The sequence below is a fragment of the Microplitis demolitor genome, chromosome 5, assembly GCF_026212275.2.
Source record: "Microplitis demolitor isolate Queensland-Clemson2020A chromosome 5, iyMicDemo2.1a, whole genome shotgun sequence".
Classification (NCBI taxonomy): domain Eukaryota; kingdom Metazoa; phylum Arthropoda; class Insecta; order Hymenoptera; family Braconidae; genus Microplitis; species Microplitis demolitor.
In genome coordinates, this window is record NC_068549.1 from 2,829,035 (window position 1) to 2,853,289 (window position 24,255).

Sequence of the window (24,255 nt, forward strand, 5' to 3'; positions counted from 1 at the left end):
GTCGAGGTCACGCGATCCCAACCCCTTTTCTCAGGAGCACCTAACTTTCGGCTTTAAAACCTCTATCCACCCTCACTTTGCCTTATAAACTCAGACTATTTCTTATATATAAACATATATGTACATTTAGGTGGGTGGGTGGTGTTGCATCGTGACTTATCGGCTCTAATTATTCGCCGCCGGTAAGAAATAAACGGATGATGGTTCGGTGATCGGAAGTTGCTTCACCCCTTCACTAATTTTACTACCCTTATAAAATCGATATTTTCCTACCCCCTGCAGTATTATATGCTTACTTAAATATACCTGCATTGCTTTTCTGCATCATTTAATATTTTACGAACGTAAAAAAAAAAAAATTATCAAATGTGAGTCAATATAATCCAAGAGTATCCTCATGTATTATTAATTTCATTTTTTTTTTTTTTAATTATTCAGAACTCGACTTTTTTATTTATATTAATCGCGTGTCAAAAATTTAAAATGTAACAGACGAAAAATTACCTTAGTAAATTAAATTTTTTTTTTTTTTCAATTATTAAATTCTGTCACTAATAGACTCATGACTTTTTTGATAAAAACTAAATTTCCGTAAATTATTTTTTTCAATGATAGCAAGACCTGCGGAGAGACTAGACACGATTTTAAGACCAAATAGAAAATATAAAAAGTTCGATCAAAATAAAAATAAACAAAATTGAATCAAAAATCTCTCATTAGAGAAAAAATGTTTTTTTTTTTTTTTTTTTTTTTTTTTTTTTTAATTGCAGGAAGGCTTTAAGGTAAAAGTATTTTAAAATCTGCGCGTGTAAAATTATAAATATTTAGTACCGCGAAAAAATAAAAACTGGACCCTCAGCACTAAACAAACAGGGGAAAGTTGGTGTGATAATTTTTCAATTTGACCTTATGCATTATTGTCCACATAAGAGGAAAGTCTGAGTGGCTGTTCATAGATGCAGCAAAACAATTCTCAGCCCTACTTATATAACGTCCTCATATGTACATACAGTACTGTACACAACATACATGCATAAAACGCGCGCACGACCCTTTAAGCCCTCGACACATTCCCGACTGTTATGTGTATAAAAAAAAGATTTTAAAAGGGGTAAGAAGTCTGTGTGTAAGCAACTTGGGTCTCTCATGTTTTTTCCAGTGGCCAGACGATGCTTCCCTTAAGTACACACGGCTTTTTATTTTACATTTACCAGACTATTTTTTCTTATTATAAATCTCCATCATTACTCGAAATTTATGTCGACCTCGAATAATTTAAACTGTCCGTTAAATTTCCTAGGTCTTTTACCTGAATGTAAAATTATATTGATGAAAATATCAACACACGAAAGCGCACATATAAGTGACTAAGTATTTCATAGAGTCGTAAAAACATTTTAAATGAATTCTTGTTTGTAAACGTTTTATCGCAATAGTGAATTTCATTTTATTTATTTAGTTGGTTGTTTTATTTCTGTTTGTCATTTTTTATTCATCAACTACTCAGCTACATTAGGCAGCGTAGCAGCAGAAAACACTGCCCATGAGAGTGCGATGCCCGCATGTTTGTTTCCCCCCCAGAGTTTTATCGCGAATGTAAACACTACGGAATCTATTGTAAAGAAAAGAATAAAATATATACATATATATAGTTTATTATTTTTTTCTTTTTATTATTAATTCGTAACGACTCGATTTAATCCTTTCCATAAGTTGTTAAATTGCTCAAGCCGGGGAAAGAAGATATTTAAAATTTTTTACCATGCAATGGGATAAAATAAATCAGAACGTGTTGGAAAAAATTTAAGCGGTGGATATTTAAAGCTCGGAATGAGAGTGGACAGCTAAGGTATTGGATGCTTCGGATCTCTGGAGCCCGGAATGAGTGTGTAGATCCATGGAGTTGAGGGCAGACGATATAATTTCCCTTGAGGGAGATCCGACTGGGTGATAGGGGTGAGCGAAGAGACCAACTGCTAGAGCTTGCTACGTAAAAAGGTACGTAGATAGTAGGCGGGTAGGAGATGATTTTTAAAAAAAATATGCCTGAGAGATCGGAGTTGTCCAGGTGGACGAGCGGCTCATCCACCGGTCCATCAACCCGGCCATACTCCGACAATCGATTATTATCTTTCCAATTTGCATAGCAACCCCGTGGCTCTTGTTCAAATCTCTCTCGCACCCTTTTTACAGAGTTACTACTGCCAGCGGACTTTGTTATTATTTTTAATCTTTTTTTTTACGGTCAGAATATGTTACAATATCTTCAACTTAATTTTATCCACCAATTTTTAGTTTTTATTATCAACTTTATTGGATATTATAAAAAATATATTTAAGTATTTAAAAAAAAATTGACCCTCCATAAATTAATCTTTTAAATAAAAAGATAATGAATAAATATTAATTGATGGCAAAAGTGAAAAATTCATTAAGTAACATTTGACTCCACGGCTTTCCTTCGCTGGTCTTAAAAAAAAAAAAAAAAAAAAAACTAAGAACAGCAAAAAACGCAGGTGGATAAAAAGGGGAACGGAGAGTTGCAGCAAAGTCGAAAGGGACAAACCCTCTTTTATAGAAAATCTTTGACGCGTCGAGTAGAGCCAACCAGTCATTAATAACTTTTAGGTGGCAGATTTTGCGCGTATTAATCCACCATATTATACCACACCACCGTTATTTTCCATCCAACCGTTCTTATATTTTATTTTTCTTCCTCCTTTTTACTCCTTCTCATCCCGCTTAGATATTTCTTGTCGCCAGGACCGAAATTCTCACTCGCGCTCCCACTCCCATACGATCTCCACCGTGACTCGAGGACGAGCTGAGTCGACGACTCCTTAATGAAAAATCTGAATCTCTCGCTTCTTCCTTTTTTTATTTTCAACTTTACATTTTTCCTTTTTCTTATTTTTTCTGTAACCATGCAGAAAATATTTCACATTTTTGTACCTCGTAAGCATTATTGCTACGTCATTAAATATTTATCATACTCCATACAATTAAAAATATTTTATTTATTTTTTTACTTCACTGATATCTCTGTAAATTTTTTTTTCTTCATTATTAATATCTATGCAGATCGAAACTTTGAAATTAAAAATAATCGAATTCAAAATCCAAAATTTTGACTTTAGAACAAATTTCGAAAACTTACAAAAAAAGAAGAATGACATACTAAAAATAAAAAAAAATATTGATATCAAGATTATTCGTGAAATATTTGGTTCTTCAGAGTTAATTTTTTGGAAAGGGTATATATATGTATATATATAGTAAACCCTCGAGGCTTACCAAACGTCGAGTAGTCGTCCCTTATTTTCTGGATGGCATCGAAGTACCAGAAAATCTCTTCCGCCCTCGAAAATCGCGTGACACTCGTTGCTAAACCAAGACTTCTATATATATATATATATATATATATATATATATATATATATATATATATATATATATATATATATATATATATACATACATATTTATATATAAGAGTGACAATGTATAGTGATCTGTTGAAGGAGAAAGAAATAAAGACAGATAGACAGAGAGTAAAAAAGAGATAACGACAACAGAAGAGGGAGAATGAGTGAGTGAGTGAATGAGTAAGAGAGTATAGAAGTCAGGTTGGTGTCGTACCTCCTCAGTTTTCTCATTTCTGTTTGCTCAAGCGTCTAAACGGACGTAATGTGCTCGCGTGGCAAATTAACAAACGCCCGAGGAATGAGAGAGCTACATTCCCTGACGAAAACGACACTAACCCTTTCTCGCAATTTCTTATGCTCTCATTCTCATTCTCGTGCTGGTTCTGATCCTTTTCACTTGTTCTACCAGCTCGTTTCCATCTCCTCAAGGGACTTAAATCCGCCGTAAGCTTAAGAGACAGTATACATTATATTGTCACAGTGTATACTTATACATCACAATATATACACTTGTGACAGAACAACGAATTTCATGTTCTATTAGACAATAACATAATTACGGAATTTAATTAATAAAAATATTTATTATTTATCTTCATATTCAGGACTCACGCAAACTAAAATTTATTTATTCAGCTTTATTGTTGTCCACAAGTTAAAAATAATTAGACAAAGGGAATCGGTTTTCTCCGAACCTCAAACGTATTATGTATTCTTTGTAAACGAGTTACTAAATGAAGTAAATAGTGTAGGCCGTAGGTAATATCTAACAAAGTATAAGTGTTGTAAATAAATAATCAAAGAAATATATACATTTGTTGTATAAATGACGCACGAGTAACTAACATTTAATACTGCACTGTTGCAAGCAGATATCGTGCAACTTTATACACCTTGTGATGTGTACCGACCTACCCCTTCGATATATCAACCCCTAATGCCAATGACCCGGGTGGTCTACTGGTTATAAGCACAGGCTATATCTGCCGTCTGTATGCTGCCTATTCTTAGCCAGATGCTTTTGTATTCATATTCGTACATATATCCGCGCATGCATGCATACAAACAAATATTTATATTTTTATATATATGAAAAATTTCTAATTCGCGTTATTGTGCGTTTATTCAGGTTACTTTGTCTTACGAAATATTCAATAATTTTTTGAACCGGGCATATCGTTTTGTTGAAAATTTGCATCCATGACAAAAAGTTCTTGTTCGTGATTGAATTTTTTGAAAGTTGTAGTTCTGTATTTACAGCAGTAAACTATAAGTTTGTTGTCTGAGTAATTTTTTTTTATGCAGCTTTAGAGACATGGATTTTTTTTTGAAAATTCAAAAATAAGAGTTTGAAATATTGATAGTAGTGAATTTGTTAGTTGGTAATTTCGAGACACAATTTTTAGGACAATTAATTATTATCATAAAAAAGTAATATTTGCCTTGAGTGTTATATTTTTAATTATTACATACAGTTCTTGATAATTAAATATCAGAACTAATTGATAGTATAATGCTGATAAAATTAGTAATAAAAGAGGCATGTGACTTATGATGTCAATTGTAATTATAAATAACTGCAATGAAGTAAAAATAATTCATCATAAATCTTTGAAACTCGTTTTTTTTTTTTTAATGGTTTTAAATCGTAATTTAGTACTTTATTTTTATTATTTTCTAGCAATTTGACGTACCCATAATTTATTTTATAGAAATTCCCATAAAAAAAAATTTTTTTAAGGCTGCCCTATTTTATTTAAAAGTCAAAAAAAAAATTTCTTTTGATTAGAATTAAAAATTCGGTTGATTTTTTTTAAGTATAAGTAAAAAGTAAAAAACTAAAGAAATTCAAGATCAAATTTTTGAGCACCGTTATTTTATCCCTCAATTTTTTTTTAAAATTCAAACCCTCTGCATCACAATTTTTTTTTGAACTGCTACATACCTCATAATGAAAAACAAAATTTTCATTTAGATAAAAATGATTTAAATTACAAATGACAGTGTTCGTATAATTTTTATTTTGTCTCCAATTAATTTCGTAGCTTCCTGTTTTAAAAATCTAGTATTATTTTTTTTAACAATCGGAAATAAATAAAACAAAGGTTTATAAAAATAAATTTTTTTGAAATTAATAGAGATTAAAATGGTACAATCCGGTACCAACGTTAGTATGTTATAAATATGTGTATATTTTCGTTAGAACGATTAACGTTTCGACGGTTGCAGCACGTACGTCGGTATAATAACAAAGAAAATACAAATGGCATCGGATAAATGTTAGAACGAGCGAAAGATATTGTATACAATCATGCATAAATATCTGTACACACACACACACACATATATATATATATATATATATATATATATACCTATCCATATATAATTAAACATAAAAGAGACTAATCGTTGCCAAGCAATTCTAATTGTAAGCCAGTAGTTTGTATTTCATCGGGATTCATATTAAGCCACATGCTTATAACGATAATAACAATAATAATAATAACAATAATGGTAAGCCATAGGTGGAAGTTAACCACGCAAATTCGTGGCAAAATTAAAGCTGAAAGATATCATTTGCTATGTACATTATTAGTGCAAGTAAAAGTGAGAGGGCGATAGATAAATATATGTACATGTATATGTAGAGTGAGATAGTTTAAATGTAGATGGGGATAGAGAAAAGAGAATAAACCGAGAATCGAGTAAAATACTGTTGAGTTGCTTCAGAGAGTGAACGTTATCAAGACACGCGATGCAACGTAAAATAGACGCGCTTTGCACGCGCTACCCAGTAGTGACCATATCAGATACTCATGCGTATGAATTTGTTAATCTATTTTAGATTAAATAATCTTTTTATATACATATAACATATGCATATACACAGACAACAATGTTTTAAAAATTATTAAATATTTAAAAACCTGCTACCCCAGAATTTTGCAGCACTGTTCGAAAAAGGATACAACCTCTTTTATTTAATTATTTTGTTTATGTATTTAAGGTAAGAGACCCAGCACCCGATCAGGGAACTAATACCCGATCATTCATGTATTTGTTATCTATATTTAATAAATTTTACTAAATATAGATATGACGTGATCGAGTACTATAGTTCCCTGATAGGGTACAAGGTCTCTTATCTTATAATATATTTAATTCCACTTCTTTGCATATCAACTTAAAGCTTTTGAGCAAAAATAAGTTTGTAAATGCAAAATTAGACAAATTTTTTTTTAAGCTTCAATGTTGTATACTTCGAAGTTTGGAATGATTGGTAATTGAAAATAAAAAAAATAATTAGAATAGCATTAAAAAATAAATGACAGGATGAATAGAACCATTAGTAAGATAGAGGATTTATCTGAGAGGAGATGAAACAGTAAGTAGGTAAGAAAGTTATTTCCCGACCGGACACGCTCTTAACCCTTCTTCGAATGCTAAATCCTCTGTAGCCAATCTCCACTCTTAAATAGCGTCTCACCTTATTTCATAAAACTTTAATTCGTCAAACCAAAACAATTATCGTTTTCTCCAGCATTCGTCGCCTTTTCAATCTACCCTAATCAATTCGCTAATAAATAAGACCAAGAAAGGGTCGATTAACTACCATACATCAACTAACAAAATAAACTCAAGTAAAAAACCAAAAAATCAGGTTATATTTGTTAATACAAGGGTAAAAAGGGGCAAACGATTTAGGTTATTAAAGTGGAAAGGGTGTCGAGGAGTTTAAAGGCTAAAAGGCCCCGAGATGCACGCCATGCATAACAATTAGCCGAGTAAAATCATGAAAATGTTGCGGAACCTCTTTTGACTCCTGACTCTCACAAACTCTCAAGCTCTGTCTTTCTCCATCGCTCTCTTTAAACTCACTCTCGATCTCATTTTACCCTGGACTTTTTCTCCCTCCCTCTCTCTCTTTCTGCCTCAACATATAATACACAACACAGAACAAGTTTTGTAGCTTCTTCATAGCCCGAAGCATCGCCAACACACCGACGTGATCAACCCCCTGAACATTTAACCAACTACACCTTTTACCTTATACTCAAACTCCTTTCTCACTGCACCCTACCCAACAACGGAAGCACGCCGAGATAACTGAAGAGTTACACGCCCTTTTCTCTTTACACTAACTCGTGTACTACTTGAAATACTCATTTTACCCTTTTCTCCCTTTCCTACCTCCCCCTCTATCTGTGTCCTAACTCCTCTTAAAAAAATTATCATTTAATTATACTTGAGTATAATATATAACACTAGTTATTTAATTCACTCGATAGTTGAATATAAAAAAAAAAATAGTAGCAATAATATATAACTAAAGGGATGAATAATTATCAAGGACATCAGAGACAATAATTTTCAGAGAGTAGATTTGCATCCGGAAATAAGATTCTCGAGTTGTGAGAAATAGTAGGGGTTGTTAGGAGGTATCGTACTATCTTTACGAAGGAGGAGATGATGGTAATGGTGGTGATGGTGGTGTAGTATAAAGGTGAATTCAAGTGATGGGAGTGTTAAGGGAAGAAAACGGCTGGTACACGCACGTACGGGCATATTAGGCGTTCGGATAATGTATGGTCCTTTTGCTAGATATATATATATATATATATATATATATATATATATATATATATATATGTATTTATATATTTGTATATATAGAAGCTAGGTATAGGTGTAGATATATGTTATATGTATTCTAGGAGGGCTTTCCCTTCATGATTTACGTCGTCTTACGATATGCCGTGCCGGGTTGAATCGGTCACCCGTTATGCATTCCCATCCCCGTTTCTATCTCTATCATTAAATCATTATATATATGTCATATTATCAATGAATATTTTAAGTAATATGTATGAGATTGTCTATAAAAATTCAATTTTTAATAATCTTGGAAAAATCAGTTTGGCATTAGGTTCAAATTTTATGCGAAAATTACTTCAAAATTAGCGCCAAAATAATTTTTATCAATTGCCATTTGAATTGAAATTAATAGTTCAGTCGAAACTCCGAGATAGGAGACATTTTTCTAAAGTTGATGCAAATTTGGTTAGTCTATGATGTCACCCCTCTAAATAAAAAAGTCATCACCTCAGGGTTGGTGAGAAAAAAAAATAAAAACGCCCCCAAGAACAGATTTTTTGCAAATATTCCATAAACAAAAAAAAATGTAAAAAACTTGCCAACAAAACTTGTGAGGAAAAAAAATTCCCACAAAAAAGTATCAGAAATATTTTTTGTATCTATTAAAAATTTCACATAATAAACTTATGAAATTTCTAACCTTCGACCAAATTTCGAAAAATGTCTCCTATTTTAGTTTCGACTGAACTACAACATAAAATTTAGTGCAATTTACTGGTAAAAAAAATTATTGCGTAATGATTTAAAAAACGCATTGTACAGTTATTTATTTACTAGTTGTTTATTGTTTAACATTAATAGTTTTATTAATTGTGTGAAGTAAAAATTTATTTCCCATAAATAACTATACATTGTAATATATATATATATATATATTTATTTATTACAGCATAATTTTTTTTATTTTCCCTCAATGAGTCATTCCTGTGTACAAATAGAACAATGCTATTGTGTGAGATATTATAAGTGTTGTTTTCATTTAGGAAACGACATAAAGAGCAATTAACAAGATATAAATATTGACGCTTCTATATATATATATATATATATATATATATATATATATATATATATATATATATATATATATATATATATATATATATATATATATATATATATATATATATATATGAATTAGAGGAAGTAATTCTCATCGTTCACAAGTAGAAATCATCATCCCACATAAGTTTTACTTTATTCATCTTTCTAAACAGGAAATTCTCGTTTTAAGATAATTTGAAAATTCTAACACACTGACTTAATTCAACAATTTTAAAATAAAACAAAACAAAATTAAATTACGCAAGAAAAATTTTTCCATTCAATAAATTTATATTTTAAAAATATATAAAATGCTATTTTTAAAAAAAATCGAATCGACTGAATAGTATGATATAGTTACAATGTTAATTTAAAAAATAAAATTTTTTTCAAGAGAATGCAAATTAACTAATTCCAGCAAACCCAAGTGGGCTTTGAAAAACTTTTTTTAACTTTTTTATATTATTTTTACTACAAATGTGAGCATGAATATTATTTTTTATTTTTTTACATTAAAACTTCCACGTGCGCAAATCCCGGTGTGGGTTACTCGTGTAGTTTACATGCAAAAAATTTTGTAAAATATTCAGTGTTATTTATTTAAATGGAATAATAAACAAGGATAATTTTTAATCGATTTACTGTACCAAGGTTCGCATTTAGAATACACTTTTTTTATTATGAAAAAATTAATTAGATATAATCATCTATTTACTTGTTTTTTTTTCTTTTTTTTTTTTAAATTACGTCTAATGATTTTCATTTGTCACGTATAAGTGGTAACAGTTTAACACGCTATTAAGATAACGATAACAAGAAAATAACTGTTTCATACATTCTATAAATATACACTTCATATTTTAATACGTCATACCGTAAATATATATCACAAACTAAAAAATAAAAAATATCTAAAATATATTTTTACCAAAGCTTTTATTTCGTACCCTCGTGAATCAGATTAAGTAGAAACGGAACTTTATATCCAGACATTGTTACATAAAATTATTTCATAATAATATTAATAATAATCATGATTATTATTATTAAAATATTAGAATCATTAGAAATTTTTTAGACTTATTTAAAATGTAAATATCGTCTTAAATAATCGATTTACATGAAAAATATATGATACATTATTTGTAGGAAATTATATTTTCTACAAAAAATATTTCTTTACATTTTTGCATAAAATGGATATTTAATAAGTTATCTAGATTTGAAGCTTAATCAAAATTTCGATTCAAATAAATTTGTCTAAAAATTAAATAATAATAATTTCTATTAATACTATAATTAAAAGTAATTAAAAAAAAAGGAGATCTGATTAATAAAATAAATAATTGACATTGGTCAAGGTCATTAGCGAGATCGATGTGGTTAGTGGTGTAGAATTCAAGGTCAATCGGAATAAAAGTTTGACGTCACGCACTCGATGCCCCATCAAACCAATATATATATCTTATATATATATATATATATATATATATATATATATATATATAACGCGTGGTGTGTATACTGTATGAAATAATATAATCATTTCATTTAATAATAATCAATTGTATACATTTTTAAATGCACTGTTATAAATAGTTTGTTTATATATTTTTTATAATTATAAATTCTCAGATTGTGATAAAAAAATTCAATTATGAATAAATAAAACAATTATTGTTGATGGCAATAAATAATGAACGGAGAAAAAATTATAAATGAGTTATGAAGAAAAAAAAAAATTACTATCATTAAATTATATTTACAAATATGAGCTCTTATTTGTTTATTAGATTGTTTGTTGTATTATGAACGTGGTATGTGTAGCAAATAGTGTTATTGATTAATAATTTATTTATAAGTTTATTACCTGGTAGAAAACAATTGTTTGGTTTGATAACAAAACTCTAACTCAATAATCCGTGTCATAATGTTTCATCTTGTAAATATATACCGCTGTATATATTATCGCTTACAATACAATATCGTTAGTCGAATGTATTTATTATTTATATTCTTATTTTTGTTCTCTTGTAATGATTAACATTCCGATGGTAATTACAAAAGTTGACTGTGATCCGAAAATTATTGAGCATTCAATTAATTAAAAAAATAGAACTAAGTTTTTGAAATTTTTAAGATCTCGCGGATTTCAAACTCATTTTTCAAAAGTTAATTTACAAAATATTGACTTATTTTGAAATTTGGCAGGAAAATTAAATGAATTTTTTTCTAATCCAGGGAATCTCACATTTTGTATAAATTTTTTTTTTTTTTTCATTTTTATTTAAATTTTCAATACAAAAAAAAATTTATCAAAATGACGTGTCGAGTATTAAATTAAAGCTTATGAACAATGGATTCTTATAATACCCATAATTTATCTGATTAAATAACTCAATAGCAGCCTCATACTACCCCCTCCCTTATGTCCTTCATAGCTTGATACAAAAAAAAAGTAAAAAAACATTGTCTATATACATTAAACGAAATTAGTTTAAGAGATTTTAGTGTCAATGAAAAATTATTGACAAATAATGAATGAGCGGGTCAATTTTAGAATCCGCAAGGATAAATTTTAAATGAATCCAAAGGATAAAGGATTTTTGAATATTGAAAAGAAGTTTAATAGTCGATAAAAGTAATTTTAAGTCAAGTTCTAAATAATTGAAAAATAAATCTATGTTCAACAATAAACGATCACACTGCGATAATTGGTATCACATTTAGAATTTTGTCTTATTTTTAAATAGAACATATCATACAATCATATAATTAAATTAAGATAAAAAGGAACGAGATATTGCTTAAATAATATCATTTGTCATTAAATAATCCGGTCGTTGGCTCGTATAAATGACAAGTAAGATCAGTTAATCGTAAATAAGTATATAAATGTATATGTATATGTATATGTATATAATATTGATTAATAACACGTGATCGAACACGTGTTAAGATGAGAACCGACCTCATAAAAATAAAAAAAATTATCTAGCTCAATAACGCAAATAATCAATAAATAATTAGCATTCAATAAATAAATTAATAAAATATATATTTTTTCCTGAAATTTTTTTTTCAAACGCTCAATATTTTTCATTGAATATTCATATTGTTTACTCAAGTTGCGCGACGTTCTCGATATTTTTTAACCACTTGTCAATGACAAATAGACACAGTAATAAAAAAAGTAGAAAAAAAAAATAATAAAAAAATAAATAAATAAAAAAAATTAAAATATATTTACATACGTCTTGCTCGATGACGCGACACGCCGCACCTGTTGAACCGCGTGGTGTGGTGACGTAGATTACCCTCCCCCGCCCTCACCCTCACACTCAATCTCACTCTCTTTATCTTTCTCTCGGTTTTTATTCTCTCCCTCCGCTCTACTATGCTGTTTTCACTCTCTTCACTCCACTAACCACACACAACACACAACAAACCAAACAAAAAACAATACCACTAACTACCATTAATTAATTTACACAATTTACATTTTTTTTTTTTTTTCAATTTAAAAAATTTTCAATTTCATAAACTCAATCACTTTTTCTTTGAAACTAATTTAATAATAAATTTTTAAATTTCAGGTTTGAGTTTAATCATAGAAAATTAGAAAAATCAAATTAATTAATTAACTTAAAAAAAATTTTTTTAATCGCGATTATAAATGAATATATGATTTAAATATGTTAAATTTTATATTTAAGTACCAGCAAGTCTTGACGGTGTATAAATGAATAGATCGACAAAGGAAAAAAGTTTAAAAAATATCACACAAGAAATAAAAATGTGTGAGACGAAAGTTGCGTTTGAGAATAAGAGTAATGAAGAAAAAAATATTTGAGAAAGAGATCTAATATATACATAGATTTATGTGTATATATATATGTCTGTGTATATATATGTATATAGTATAGAATAAGAACGACAACAGCAACGGCCCCCACGTTGTTTGTTCCACGAGTGGCCTGTTTACATGTTGACTGTTTACGCGTTTGGTGAGTTACCTCTTGCCTCGCGACTCCCCTTACCAATACTCTAAAAAACTACATACTGTGCGCGCTAAACGCTTTTTCTCATTATGTATAATATGTATATTATACATATATATATATATATCTATTCCCGATATAATACACCGAGTAACTAACACACATGCATCCCCTTCTCTTCTACAGTGGACTCTTCACCTCGTGGACACCCGCAACACACTCATACCACGTATTATACCATCTCCTGTTTCCACTCTTTGTTCTTTCGACTCTTCCACGCTTTCGCGTGACAAACTTCCCATATATGTATTCATATGTTATAATAATTTTTAATGTCGCTCAACTTAAATTTCGAGGTACAAATTCGCGCTGCTCAAATTACTTTGCCACCACTGTCAATTTTATTTTTTAACAATGTAAAATATATGGACACTCTAAGAAATTAACCGAGTGAATGTAGAGTAAATTCGAAGTTAATGCGGAGTGGGTGGTTGTGTTTAATTTAATATTAAAACTCCTGTTCGAAGTTAAATTTACTCCAAAAAAAAAGTTATTTTAATATCAAAACTTCAAATCGGAGTGATAACGGACTTTAATAAAATCCAGTTCCTTCCGAAATCACTTCACTGAAAAGAGAAACTCCCAATATACCCCTTATGCGAAGTTATTTTTCCTAAAACTCCAAAACTTCCTTCTAAAAATAAATAAATGGATAGTCACTATTTCTACATCTATAAGTATACCACTAATTCAACCAGTGGTAAACTTATAGCTGGTTCCCAGTGAATATTCACTAATTCGAAGTGAATTTCACTGATTCATTTTTAGAGAGTCGAGTGACGAAGTGAATTTAGATTTAAATAAAATTCGTGATCACTCCGAAATTACTTCCGATTTTTTACAGTATTAATATATATTTATTTATGATTTACCCTGATATTTTATGCCAACCCTTCATTCTACTTACACTAATAAATTAATTTACTTATGAAAGCTCTTGTTCAAATTATAATTTGAAATTTTTTCTTCAACTCCATTATAAAAAAAATCATAAATTGATTTTTAAAAAAATATTTTATCATTATTTTCGTTACTTAGAAAAGTATCTGTCCCCAAAACCTACTAATTACAAAAAAATAAAATTATTGTATTAATTTAGTAACTTAAATATTAAAAATTAAATTCCTCGTAACGCCTACGGAAAAAATAAGCTTATGACAGATATCACGCGGGCGTACAAATAAAAAAGATAGATTATACATGTATGTTAAATAATAGTTAGTCATTTAGATCCTACGGCAACGATCGATTTTAGCGTGGGTTTTCGAAGAATACCAACTATATACTACATATATATAAATATAACAGTCAATATACGAACTGACAATGAGAAGGACGTAGCAAAAACGAATACAAGTTAAAACATAGCGGAGCAGCATGGCTGTGCAAACAGACTTTATATACATTTTATTTTTATTTTTTATTATTATTATTTTGTTTATTTAATATTTTTATTTTTATATTTTTTTAAAATATTTTTTTCCCGCGTCTTCCCTCAGTACTCTTAAACTTTATTTAACTCAGCATAACGTTTATTTAACTCTATCTCTGTTACTCTATGCAAACTTATGCCCCTTAGTCCCTCACGTCCCTCATCTATGTCCCTTTCCTGCTCTGCCGTATAACTACACCACGGCTCGGAGGATCTTAGTCACTTTGTTTATTTATTCCAATGCCAATGAGCGGTCTCGTCGTTCATGGAATCGACCGTTGCGACACCTAACTTTGTTTGTGTGAATACCAACTATTTGCCTGCTATTACTATTGAATTGTGTTCTGTTGTATATATATATATATATGGTATACACACGTGTTCACGTGGAGTTAAGCGTAAAAAATGTAAAAAAAAAAGTGGAAATAAAACGCGAAGAAAAAACATGCGTGTGACAGCCGAGGATGTTTGAGGAGGGAAAACAAACAAAAGTTCTATTCCGGAGAACGACCAAGACCGAGACTTGTTTGGTTATTAAGAAAAGAGCCTGAGTGGGGTTAGATGAGTAGAGGATGAGGATGAGAATGAGAATGAGGGGCGAGAGAGCTAGAGAGGTGAGAGAGATGAAGCAACCGCGATCATTATGATGATGACAAACAACTGTTGATAATTTATGTTGTCTTGTCTTAATGTGTACGCTTGAGTGACGAGTACTTGAGTCATATCACCACTCAGCATGTATTTATTTTTTTTTTCTTTAAGATTGTTTTATTTATTCTATGAGTTTACTATTTACACTACTTATTTACCACATTGTATATTACTATTAATTTATTTAGTCAAAAAAATTTTTTTGTAAATTTAATAATTCATGGAAATTTCATTTTTTACGTTCAGGAGACCGTTAAAATGGGAACGTAAAGCTAAGAATAAACAATTTTACATTTTGTAAGTGATACTGAAGTTAACCGACGTTAAATAATTTTTGGATTTTTTTAAAACAAAAAATTACAAAAAAAAAAAAAATATTTCAAAAAATTCCACCTATAGTTTTTTGAATTTTCTACATGTGCATATTTTTAGATTTTTTTTTTCTGTAATTAGAAAATTTTTAATTGTCTGTTGACAGGGTCATGCCTTAAAAAGAATTATTTGATGCCCCATTTTGCCCATCTCTATTATTAATTAATAAGTTGATGAAATTTACTTAGAAATTTTTTTTGTCTATAATAATATATATTTATATGTATAAAGTAAAGGAAGGGTGTATTGTAAGTTTAAAAAGGGGGTTGATGGGTAGGAAGAAGGATTGGGGCAGAAACGTGCTTTGCGAGTGAGAGTCCGGAGATAAGGTAATCCGGCGTGGAAAACTCGTGGCCCAAAACCTACTACTAAAACTACCTACTCCTTTCCCTTTTATTCATATATATATATATATATATATATATATATATATATATATATATATATATATATATATATATATATATATATATAGAGGGAGAGAGAGAGACTGGGGGTTGGTGTGTTTTAACGTAACTTTGTTGGGTTTTAAAAGCGAGACAGAGTTTGTAAAAAGAGGATAAGAGAAAACACAAAAGAGTTGGAAAACAATAAACACGGTGTACTAAGTACACGTAATTAATTATTGAGTGAAAACTTGGCTGTAAAAAAATTAACAAACTCTTATCGAACTCATGTTAAACGAAAATAAATACCGAGACTACTTATCGAATGAAAAACAGCCGGTAAAAAAATTATTTTTAGTTGAAAAAATAAAATTTATTTTTTTAGCTAAAATTAAAGGGTTGAAAATAAGAAAAGGCGAGTTTATAAAATTCTTCAATAGTATCGTGTACAATAAAGATTGATAATAGAAATTTATTATTAAATTTAAATCGTCCGTTTGTGAGTTATATAAAATGAATACGTCCAATTATACTAATGTACTTATATAAAGAAGGAATAAATTTAAGGTGGATGAATTAAATTAGTAAATTGATTTATTTTATTTTTCACAGTTCAATGATTTTTATTTTCCGTTCATGACTTTATTGATAGCCGAAATTTTTTTTCTATTGTTGTTTTTTCCACAATTAATTAAATTTTTACTTCTTACATTGAATATTTAAACTGACAAATTCAGTATACATCAATCATATCTCCATTTTTTTAAGATGGAGAGAACAATAGATAAATAATTCAAGAAAAATAAAATAATCAACTCATTAAATTATTAAATATGAAAATTATTTGAAACGAAAATGTTCTTATTTAAAAAAAAATATTTGCTCAAAATATTCCGTCAGTAGAGCTCATTGTAATGAATTGAAACCTACATCTTTCTAGAAAAAATCATGTTTACGTCAATATAAAAATTTATATTAAAAGCTTGACATTTTATTCTAGAGTAAAAAGTATTTCTATGTAATTTTTGCATTAATTAATTAATAGATGATAAATTATTCAAAAAAATTTCCTATATGTTCAACACAGTTCACGCGCTTAAATTTGAAATAGTGAAAGAAGTGACTATTCACTTATTAGTATGTCATTAATTCAAACATTGGTATATTTTTCACTGCCAAAAAGTGATTGTCACGTAATTTTCACTAATTCGTTTTTAGAGAGTAGCTCTGATACAATATTAAAATTTTTATAAATTGAATTATCAGTCATTAGATTAGACATAAAAAATTGATAAAAAATAATTACTATGATTTGTTTTTATAAAACAAATAACTTATGAATAACGTGTAGTCGAATATTATTGACAGGGTATAATAAAACAAAACCAGCAAACCTTGATGACAATTCATCGAATTCGTAGTAAAAAATAGCGACGTACAAGTTATAAAGGGTTGTCAGTACTCGTGCAACACGAACGCAGGATAAAGTGTATGGTAGAGGGATGGAACGGACGACGATAAGTGGCACCTTATCCCTTAGCATCATACACGCAATCGTTTACTTGCTCGTACTCTTCCCTTCCTTTTCTCGTGAAACCATAAACTCCGGAAATGTATCATACAAAAATTATTGAATATTTCACAGCAATTCAAGTTTATAACAAACTCACTAAACTTTATACAATACTAATTAACGAAAGAACTTATATTGCTCCCGATGCAATTTAACCCGCTCGAAAGACCAATCAAATAAACATCTCCCATTCTCCCTCACTCATTCCCTGGCTCTCACTTATTTCCTATTCTCATTCCAATACTATTTTCCCTCGTTTCCTGATTTATGTTAATGTTTTTGTCTCGCTAGGAAATACACACACCAAAAAGCGATCTCAAACTTAAAGTTACCTACCCAGCCACGTTATTTTTACTCTCCCTTAACTCTATAACACCCCTCTCCATATACTTTCTCTTCCTCTCTCTCTTCTTCAAAATCTTCCATCCTCATTCACAAGACATTTGGATTAACTTAACTGCTTTGAAGCAGTAATAAAGGTCGAACGATTTAACTTACTCCGTATTATTATAATTATTATTTGAAAATACGTTGCCGATTTAAAACTTTTTCCTATATATAGTTTATTTTACATTATTATATGCGCTGATACATGCTAATATTTTCGGTTATATATATATTAGTTATGCGCACAACCGAAACATTCAAAAAGTTCAAATTTTTTTGGCTTTTTAATCCTCTTCTAAAAAGTTGATGACCTGATGTCGTATCGTTTTACGTCACTTCTGTGACTATTTTATTCGGTTGTCGATTGATCAACTGAGATAGTGGCGGGATTTTTGAAAGAATGAAGGCAAGCGAAGCGAGCATGTTATGTCTAGTTATTTGTAAAAAATTTTTGACAATTTATTGCATGTGATGGCATGTTCAGCTGCTTGCTCTGGGCAGAGCCGATTAATACCGGAAGAATCCGATGGCCAATTCAAAAATTTAAAATTATTTTATCCAAAAAATTTAATAACGAATAAGATTATTATTTTTATCGATGTATAATGGTCAAAAATATCATTATTTGTCACAGTAATTATGACGTTGTTATCCACAGCTTATTTTTTGAAAATCAATTTATTAAATGATATCCTATTTTTAACTAAATAGTGCGATTTTGATAAATATGTCAATTGGCTTATCCAATAATAATTTGAGCGGCAACTGTTCAAATTATTATATACATATATAGCGTTCAAAAAATTTCGTTCACTTTCAAAATTTTTCGGACTAGCTCAGAGTAGTTCAAAGCAAGCAGCCAAACACGCCATGAGTCAAAAACTTGATATTCAAATTTAAATTTTTGAATAATTCGATAGTTTGAATTTCGAATCGATTAGTAATATTCAATTTAAATATATACTACTTGAATACTTGTTCTATAGATGTATATTTAATTTTTTATTTATAGATTATAAGTATACAGTAGGATAATGGGAAAAGTTCAGTTTATATATATGTTATTTCACAGAAGTATAGTTTTACCGTCAATCAATTTGTCGATGTGATATCTTGTGAATTTTTTTTTTTAAATTTGTAAATTAAGATGGCAATTTTATTTAAATTAAAAGCTATAAAAAATAATGTGATGAGTTGTGAATTTAAATTTGAACATTCGAGCTGCAATTATTATAATAATCTAATTGTATAGATTTTTTTTTTTGGGAAATTTTTTAGGTAGAAAAATAATTTAATCAATTGCTTGGTTATTTTTGGGTATTACTAAATAAGTAATTAAAAATCCCAGATAAGCGAAATTAATTTTTAATGACTATGAGCTTCTAGAAGTAGAGTCAGTTTGAGATTAAACAAATTGTAACCATTATATAACAATATTTTCCCCAATATTTACTAGAGTAAATATGTCAAAAGTTTATTTTGACAGAAAGAAGACGTTCATTAATTTGATATTTATTTTGTGTGGGTTACTTGTATGTTGGTAAATAATTAAAGGTGAAAGTTAAAAATAAAATTGTAAATACTTGTAATTTTTTATAAGCAGAATCTAAATTTTGAGGCTAATTGATAGTGGAAAGGTAAAAAAATTTTTAATTTCGTGGAGAGTAAAAATTAAATTTATTTTAAAAATGATCAGATAAGTTTTACGTTTTATTTAAACACTAATAAATTAATTTATGTGTTTACTTATTTTGATTGCATTAAAACGGGGACATTATTTTTGCTTTAAGTATCGTATGAATAATCTTGTAAAATTTTTGTATTGAGGTAAATATCGCAGTTGCGTAATCCATGTGAAATATTCCATTTCTCAAGTATTGAAAGTAGATTTAATTTTAAAATTTTACTTAATTAAATTTTTAATCTCGAATTGAGAAAAAATTCGTCATAAAAAAAATAAATAATAAACTTCTTTATCGAATAAAATTTTTAAGATTACTAGTCCATTTTTTTGCAAATTCGCAACTATATAAAAATTCATCTTTCATTCAATGTTTCGTTGAACAACTTGAAAATAATTAATAAAATTCAGTCGCGAGTTGAAATTTTTTTCAGTACTCACATTTGCAACTCATTATTTATATGAAATTTATTGATTTTATTTGTACTTCCACTCGATTTAGTCTCATGTCTCTTAATATTTTTACCTTCACCAATTGTAAAAACAAATTGTCAGTTAATATTTACCTAAATAAGTAATACTCCGTGGCACTCTTACCTGGAACAGAAAATAATAATAAATTAATCACTACAAGATATTTAACATCTGACATTGATTTTTTCTTTATTACTAAAAAAACTTGTTGAAATAAAAAATGCAAATGAATATTATTATAAAGTTTGCAATTAGCGGGGCAAAATTAACGTCGGTTAATTTAAAAAAGTCGGAAAGTTAAAAAGAAATAAAAATAATTTAAAAAAAATAAGGTTATTTTTTTTTTATACTCGATACTTAAGTTAGTGTAGTACCTAAAGAAAATGAGTATAGAGTTGGTTGTTCTCTTTTACGAGCTTTTCATCCAAGCATTTTAGCCTTATACACCCCCTGCCACTTAATGTATTTTTTCCCAGAGGGTAAAACGTTAAAGTGTCGTGAAAACTGCTCAATAAACTCAATTTTAACGTTGCCTTATTCTATAATGATATACTAATCATATTCTCTAGATGAAACCTTACTGTTGAATTATAAAATAACCGCTTTTATCACTTACAAATTGACATTTTATATCCCAATAATTATTATAAATATTTTTCATTATTTAAATCGCTTGTTAATATCCGCTGTCAATTAATTTAATAAGCTAATAGCGATAAATTTGAAAAAAAAATATTTAAAAAAATTGCACCTATAGTTTTTTAAATTTTCTACAAGTGCATTTTTTTATATATTTTTTTTTTTTTCAATTAAAGTGTTGAAAATAAAATTCAAAAATTTTTAATTGTCTGCCAACTTCAGGATCATGGAAAAATGAGGCCTGAATTAAAATTTTTTTTTTTTTTTTCAAAAAGTCGTTTCCTCCGGATTTGAAATTTGAAATTTTCTACGCACATAAAAAATATTTAAAATTTTATAAACAATATACTGTTTCTTTTTTTTTTTTTTTAAATTAATCAACTTGAATGACTTGGAAATTACATCCAGATGCTTCCTCACACCCGGCGTCTTTTCATCAGGAGAATTGTAAGGGTGACCACGACGAAGGAGCAGAAGGGACGATCGAAGAGACAAAAAAATGAGCGGCAGGCGTGTCGCTGCTGAGGTTGCATTGTTCGAGGCTCGGACCGAAAAGCCAACTAATCCGTCGACTCGTTGCGTTCTTAACAATGCCCTGTCTGATCATTTCCTTCTGCAACCCCTTACATTCATGGAACTCAATAAGCTCGCAAAGCAACAAAAAATTCTAAATAATCAAAATGCCTCCGATACCTCATTCATTTCCGCGTTGCATTTTTCAAGCATTATCAGAACTTAACTTATTCATCTCAGTAAATAAATTCAAAAAAATATGTAGACAAGAAATAGAAGATAAAAATAAAGTTGTTTTTACAAAGTCAAATAAAATAATTAGAGATTTGTTTTGGGGGCTGGTGACTTGATAATGAATAAATGTGTGACAGATCTGAAATACTCGAGAGCAATTATATATAGATAAAAGTATATATATATATATATATATGTAAGATACAAGTGAGAGAAACAAAATTGGATTGCTAATGGCTAAAGTTAATTTCAACGTCCGGATCTAAATTACAATTGCGTAAGTTTCATTCGGGACAAGTAAAAGAGTAGAGTAAGCGAGAGAGTATACAGTACTTTATACTAAAGTGTATCTCATCATCTGTACATTTATATAAATATAATTCAAGTATTAGCTGACACATACTACAAGACATTAACACACATCCGTATATTCATCTGTGTTAAATTTTTTTGTCAAGTGTTACGCGCATGTGTGTTCTGTGTGTGTTGTAATGTTAAAGTTTAAAGCTTTCATTCTACGAGATTTACGCGCGGCTATTTTACGCAAAACACACGACGAGGCCTAGGACTTGGAGGGAATTCAAAGATACTCGCGAAAACTCTTCTCTTTGATGCTTTTAATAAATTTCAACGGTGCAACATACTCGTCGGAATCGATTGTAAATCAACTTGATACTCTGACAGTATTCAACTACATCCAACATATATATGTATGTGTGGATTGCCACGCTCGATCTTACGCATAATTATAAATATGACATTTCGGCATTATAACGATCTACGCTATCTATCTTGCGATGTCTACCAATTATTTCGTTGCACAATCTATAATTTATATTCATCTAATTTAATTGTCTCAGATATATATATATATATATATATATATATATATATATATATATATATATATCTATATATGTATTGTATTCATTATAGTTATAATTATTATATCGTTATATTTATTGGTCCATCTATTATTTCTTATTAGACAGTTTGACTGTTGTTTTATTTATTTCTCTTTATAAATGGACATTTTAAATTTCGTTTTATTGAAAATTTATTGGTCGAAAATATATATGTTAAATACTTAGAACAATAAAAATAACATACTCTTTATTTTATTAAAAATTTGATTTTAAATATTTTTTTTGTCTGCCCGTAATGGCGCGCGTATGAAAAAATTAAATACTGACATTCATGTTAAATATGAAATATATGTAATAATTAAAAATAAAAATGAATATTAACATAAACAATAAAATGAATAGCAAGTGTATCACGGTCCAGTAACTTGAGACTTAGCAACTCTCAGTTATCGCACACAAAAAAATTGATGAGGAAGCGGCACTTGAAAAAAATAATTGCGATCGATCTCTAATATACAACATCATAATTTCTCTTATCCCTTTCGCATTATATTTTCACCAGCACTTGACTCTCTTTCTTCCTCTTCATACATGACAACTTTTGACAAATAAAATAAAAATCCGCGATAAAATGAGAAATATATTAAAAGAATAATAATTAAAATGCATATTCACATGCCTCGGTATAACGACTTCCGTCAAAGAGTTTGAGATAAAAAAAAAAAAAAAAACATTACGCACCAATTGATTCTGAAGAGATATTGCTGATAAATCAAAGAAAAAATACAAGAACACTCATTGCACTAAAAAGATTACTATTGTCCCGATTTTTATGTTATTTTCTTTTTTTTTTCTTTTTATCGTTAAATTTATTCCATTGAATCATCGTGTTTTATTTTTTTCATCCCATTCTCTCGGTCTGAATGTGAGCTTAGTTTCTAACCGAGATATAATTATAGAGTAGGGTAAGAAATAGAGAGGTATGTTCACCTCGAGACCCGAAAATGACCTTTAGATACTCGGAGTTCATGACGAACTGACCTATGGTAAAAAAAAAAATTAATCATTAACAATTTTGAATTAATGATTTAATCAAAAATTCTTGTTATCTCAAAAATGAATTAATAGAGGCCGCAATGTCAGAGATAAATAAAATAAGCAGGTTGAGCACAATAAAAAAAATTTTGGCAATCAGAAATAAAAAAAACAACAAGTCAGAGATAATGGGTCAGAAAAAATTTAAATATTTTTGAGAAAAAAATTAAGCAAGTTAATGTAAAGTCCAGCATTATGTTGATTCTATTCTAGATTCCCAACTATTAATACCTAATGTCTGCGCGTGTAAAGTCGGGGTTAAAATCTTGGCACTTGCACTCATACATACGTGCATCCACTACCCCACTTTCAATACATCTTCTCTTCATCGCTTACTTTTCCTCTTTCTTCTCTCTCTCATTCTGCCATCAATGGGACATTCAGAGCTCTCGACGTCGCGGATTTATCAACGGAAACGAATTCACTAACTCTCGCTAAAGGCCAATCACCTCGTCCTGAGTATCTTTAACTAACATCGTATAAAAAAACAAACACTTATTTTATTTTATTTTTTATATTTTATTTATTTTGTCTTATAAACACCTATTTTTTGTTTTTTTTTGTTTATTCAATTACTATGAGAAAAAAAAAGATATTGTCATGATTTATTTATTTTTTTTGTTACGTAGCTTATCGTACAGGTCTTATCATACTAATTAGTATCTTGATAATTATTTATAATATTTATCTATTTTAAGTTTATGTATGCGATAAAAAAAATATGGTTTTGATTTTTGTTACATTTATTATTATTATTATTATT

At 28.9% G+C, this 24,255-nt stretch overlaps 1 protein-coding gene across 11 annotated transcripts in view; it reads right to left on the reverse strand.

Annotated features, from left to right (window-relative positions):
* Window positions 1-24,255, reverse strand: part of LOC103577124 (forkhead box protein P1) — a 149,348-nt gene that overhangs the window by 115,756 nt on the left and 9,337 nt on the right. Inside the window, exon 1 of one of the 11 annotated variants that reach the window (XM_008557642.3) lies at window positions 12,383-12,401. The exons of the other annotated variants lie outside the window; for them this stretch is intronic. The gene's annotated coding sequence lies outside the window, so the exon portion shown is untranslated. Of the gene's footprint in view, window positions 1-12,382; window positions 12,402-24,255 lie in introns of those variants that run through there. 11 annotated transcript variants of the gene reach the window in all.